Below are 6,000 nucleotides of genomic sequence, written 5' to 3' on the forward strand. Positions count from 1 at the left end.
ATTCTGTAAACATAAAATTTTTATCCGGAGATAGTATGTCTGATTCTCATCTCACGGAAATATACCTATGTCGGTCAGTTCCTAATATTGTTTCTGGGCAACCAATATTCAATAAATTAAGGATGTCTATTTTAACTTTTACTAAGTAAGAACTCCGGGAACTAAAGAAGAAATGCGAACCGATCGGGCGCCGCCGCCTTTACGCTTGCTTCCAAGACGACGCGCCATAATCATAGTCTAAGAGCTGGCAACTAAATTATGTTAATTGTTAAGTTAGTTTATTGGACCGATGGGCGTTTAACTGAGTATTTGTAACGAAATAAAATACAAATAGGTACAAAAATCAAATGTGTTTACAACATTATCTTTTAATTGTTTTACTTTTAAGTATTATTTAATTGATTTATCCCAAATTTAAAAGTTCGATTATTAAATCTCAGAGTTGAAAATATACAATCTTAATAAATAGTCCGCAGGGAAACACGAATATGGCAATTACCTACGTAAATGAATCTCTTGCAGTAATTGAAATATTTCACTTCGAGGATTTCCGTGTAAATAGTGCTTAAAATTGTGTGTAAATGCAATCCCTAATTTTTGAACGTACTCATTTATTTCCTGACAAGGCACTCGGCGGCAAAATTTGTTCAACCTCTCGTGCTTCGAGGACCTCACACGCTCAAAATTCCACTATTTGAACCACTCGCTACGCTCGTGGATCAATTTTGAAATCTTTCGCTGCCTCGGGTCTGAATATAATAACAAGAAGTTAAACAACAACTTTGCCCCCTAGTATAATAAATAACTATTTAACCACACCTATGCGAGGAAACTACAATTTGTTTTCATTGCAACAATTTTTATTACATGTAATAAATATTAATTATATGTAATATTTATTATTCAAAATAATCGTTTAAGTATTATTAGCAAGCTAATTAACGCGTGAACAACAAATCAAAATCTAATTACGTTAACTCTAGAGGACTGGCCATTCAGCGAGGCAATGCCGCCGGTATTTTTGGCACTTTTGGTCCGGGTGAAAATCAGAGTGGGGGGTAGGTTTCTATTTGTTTATTGCTTTTTATTTAGATACTAGGTAGGCCGTTGACGAAACGTGTTGTGGATATATATTTTGTAGGATAGGTGCATATTACGATGACGAAGCGTGTTGTGGATGTTTTTTTTTTTTTTGCTTGTATATATTGACGAAGCCTGCGTCGTGGATCTGACATCTGTCTTGATATGATTTTAATTGTGTTTTTAATAAATTTTTGAGTCTGTATTAAATACAGACTCAAAAATTTATTAAATACAGTGTATTTTAAATGTAATATAAACTGTCATGTTTGTGTACGATAGTGCAATAAATGATTATTATAATGTTTTAATCACATTTAGTAAACAATATCTACGTTTATAACGACGTTGATACTTACTCTAGAGGATAAAATGCAACTTTACTCACTTTTTTTAAAGGGTAAAATCAGCCTGTACGAGCGGGTATGGTGAAAAATATGTTTTGTTGTTGTTGTTTGTGAATGTCGAAATTGTTGAAAAGAAAGTACGATTCGCGAAAAGGTCACTAGCTCTTAGACTATATCAATCATCAACCTACTTGACGACGTAATTATAGGTACCTTCTTGTTTAACATTTTGTGATACATTGTTGTTGATATATGTGTGTACCAATAAGTTATTCATAAGGAATAATTTAGTAGGTGCTTAGTAGACCTTACCCTCCAGGCTATTGAAAATTCTTATAGGTATTTACCTAGTCTAAGCTTAGGAATGCATAATTTATTTTAATTTGGTCTAAAGCGCTTTAGTTTTATGCAAACAAAACAAATCAAAATGTTATCGAATTTGATTAATGAGTATTTATGTTATAGTTTAAAGTTTAAATTCATCAAAATGACTTAACTTTCAATATCGTCCAGAATTTAAAAAAATGTTATATCTGCTTCCTTGTTCTTCCGTTTATTCAGACATCAGTAAACAGAACAATATCTTTTATATGGATTAGATCGAGATTTAGGTTTCAAATCCATTGTGTATTTTCAAATTTGCGCGAGCGCCACGTGAGACGACTATCGTGATCGTGCGAGCCGAGCGGCAGCCCGCTGCTATACGCCTGCCCGGGAGGCGCGCCGGCCAATTATACCTAAACTGCGTAGTGACACCCCCCTGACGAAAGGTTGCTTTACAGGCGTAGTTTAAAAGCTTTGTGAGGCTGTATGTAATTCCTTTACGTATCATCTTCACGCAAACGATCGCACCGGATATGTCCAGACCTAATTTGAAGTAAGTCATATCAACATTTCATTGCAAGTTTGAGAAGAAGCTATTCTTTTACACTGGTTGTGAACTGCAATAAAAAAGCGGCGCCTACTATAGTAATTCACATAAATCAAACTGCTTGCTTTGAATTTATTCTCAATAGACAAGTAAACTCCGCTGTCAATATTTGTGAAGGGCAGGGTTGTCAATCAAAGAATTATACTATAGTTCTCCTGACGATTGTGGAAGAGTTAGGAGTATTTTGAAATTTGAAATATAGGTATCAGGTAACGTGATAAAATAACAATTAAATGTTGACTTTTTAATGGTTTTTTGTTTGACAAGGAGGCAAGGTTGTTTAACCCCTCGTTCTAATAGATACCTGGGCGAGCAAGATTCAAAAATAAAATCCACGAGCGTATCGAGAAATTCGAAAATACTTACTACTGTAAAACATTACAAACCTAATCCTTAAGAACGTTATTATTATTTTTTATTCTTCGACTGTAATGGTTGAATTAAGATTTCGTATACCAAACTATAATTGCGTACTTTTCATTTATGGGCTCCCTCAATTATATTTTTTTTACGCTTAAAGTCAACTATATAAAAAAATACCCATTACGTGCCGCCGCGCTCCCATAGAAAAGACAACGAGGGATTCCGTGCGTGCGTTTATATCTTTTACAGTACATATGGTGCTACTTTACCGCACTAGTGCGAAAATTAGCATATTACGTTACTATGTCGATCATGCCATATGTACCTACTGTAAAAAGTTGTACGATACATGTGCGAATAGGTGATTCGCAACTCGTGTCGATTTAAAATACTCCCTTCGGTCGTGTTTTAATTTATCGCCACTCATTTCGAATTTCCTATTTTTCGCACTTGTATCGTAATGTACTATGATATGAGATAGCAATCTTCTTGATCTTCCATATATTTAGGACAGACCAACGTAATGTGACGTCACATTACATTATCATTTTGTTAGAGGCGTTTCAATAATAGAGTGCGAGCGTCAGACTTTAACTCTAATTTCTGACATTTGTGTTGCTTAAATGCCATGAGTCCTATATAGACATTTGATCCTCAGGAAAATCAAGATCGATTGACATTATTTACAAAAAACAGTCAGGGTGACGTGATGAGGCCTTTATACAGAGTAAGTATTAAAAAAATAAAAAGTGTGCAATTTTGCTAAGAGAATACGAGCGTGTGTTAATTATTTTGGACAGCTGAATAGCTTTACTACTGACTGTAACAAAGCTATTGAGCTGTTATCTCGCCGAATCATATAGTCCCTATGATCTGCCTATGATAGTTAATTTTTATATGGAGTAGTTGTCACGTAAAATGTTATTGACATTTTTGGAATTTGACAATAATTTATTTAGAAATGTAGCATTTAAGTAAACAAAACACATTTCTTCAGTTATTTTTTAAATTAAGAGCCCTTAATCCTTGGAGCGTTCTCCGATTTCACGAAATAACGCTCGATAGATGGCGTTGGCGCTCGGTACGCGAGCGCCGGCAACGCGACGCGCGTTTCAATGCAGACTAGAATAATCTTGATAGTTTTCAATATAATTTCAAGCAACATTAATTTTAGTGTCATATGATATCATATGGGCACTCTTTATTTTATTGTATATGCACAGTAGTTTTTTTTTTATATGTACACTACTACTAAGTGTACAGACTACAGAGTGTACTATAACCCTTGCTCTTTATTCTGTCTCTTTCACACCAATGGAAAATGAAGAAGTTACTAAATGACTGCAGGTATAAATAAAGTATATTAGTGCGATAGAGAGACAGATAGTGTTTCGTTGTCGTATCGTAAACGATTGGCATGTTGGCCACACACTTGCTTAGTGCCTAGCCAAAATACCAATCGTTTGCGTATATTAGTGCGATAGAGAGAGAGTAGTGTTTCGTTGTCGTATCGTAAACGATTGGCATGTTGGCTACGCACCCATGATACCTAGCCAAGAAGCCAATCGATTGCGCATATTAGTGCGATAGAGAGACAGATAGTGTTTCCTTGTCGTATCGTAAACGTTTGGCATGTTGGCTACGCACCCATGCTGCCCAGCCAAGATGCCAATCGTTTGTGCATATTAGTACGAGAGAGAGACAGATAGTGTTTCGTTGTCGTATCGATTGGCATGGTGGCTACGCACCCATGCTGCGTAGTCAAGATGCCAATCGTTTGCGCACATTAGTGCTATAGAGTTTCAGTGTTATTTGAAATCACGTTAGGGTTTGTATTATTATTTTTGACCCGAATGAAGTCCATCCAGGTTCAGTCAAAAATGGAATGGAGTCAGGAGTTGGTCACCAGAACTCGTAATCTATTTATCATAACTCCATCGTGTTTGGGCTCAATAGATTTACTCCGACAAGCACCATCAAATTACCATTATGATGAATAGATTAGGAGTTCTGGTGACCAACTACTGAGTCCATCATGAGACCCTCGACTTAATCTAGATCGATGGTACTCGTCAGGGCAAATCTTTTGAGCCCAAACACGATGGAGTTATGATGAATAGACTAGGAGTTCTGGTGATCAACTCCTGACTCCATCATGAGACCCTGGACCTCATCTAGATCGATGGTGCTCGTCAGGGCAAATCTTTTGAGCCCAAACACGTTGGAATTATAATGAGTAGATTAGGAGTTCTAGTGACCAACTCCTGACTCCATCATGAGACCCTGGACTTTATCTAGATTGATGATGCTCGTCAGGGCAAATCTATTGAGCCCAAACACGATGAGGTTATGATGAGTAGTTTAGGAGTTCTGGTGACCAACTCCTGACTCCATCATGAGACCCTGGACCTCATCTAGATTGATGGTGCTCGTCAGGGCAACTCTATTGAGCCCATACACGATGGAGTTATGATGAGTAGATTAGGAGTTCTGGTGACCAACTCCTGACTCCATCATGAGACCCTGGACCTCATCTAGATCGATGGTGCTCGTCAGGGCAAATCTTTTGAGCCCAAACACGTTGGAATTATAATGAGTAGATTAGGAGTTCTAGTGACCAACTCCTGACTCCATCATGAGACCCTGGACTTTATCTAGATTGATGATGCTCGTCAGGGCAAATCTATTGAGCCCAAACACGATGAGGTTATGATGAGTAGTTTAGGAGTTCTGGTGACCAACTCCTGACTCCATCATGAGACCCTGGACCTCATCTAGATTGATGGTGCTCGTCAGGGCAACTCTATTGAACCCAAACACGATGGAGTTATGATGAGTAGATTAGGAGTTCTGGTGACCAGCTCCTGACTCCATGCTGAGACCCTGGACCTCATCTAGATTGAAGGTGCTCATCAGGGCAACTCTGTTGAGCCCAAACACGATGGAATTATAATGAGTAGATTAAGAGTTCTAGTGACCAACTCCTGACTCCATCATGAGACCCTGGACCTCATCTAGATCGATGGTGTTCGTCAGGGCAAATCTTTTGAGCCCAAACACGATGGGATTATAATTAGTAGATTAGGAGTTCTGGTGACCAACTCCTGACTCCATCATGAGAACTTGGGACTTCATCCGGGTCAAAAATAATAATGCAAACCCTAACGTAATTTCAAGTGAAAATGCGTTTTTCAGAAAATCGCAGCCAAATAACACTAGACCTTACTCATAGTGTTGTGTTCCTGCCGGTGAGTAAGGTTGCCAGAGCTCAACGAGGGG

This window comes from Cydia pomonella, chromosome 4 (assembly GCF_033807575.1).
Source record: "Cydia pomonella isolate Wapato2018A chromosome 4, ilCydPomo1, whole genome shotgun sequence".
Taxonomy (NCBI): Eukaryota; Metazoa; Arthropoda; class Insecta; order Lepidoptera; family Tortricidae; genus Cydia; species Cydia pomonella.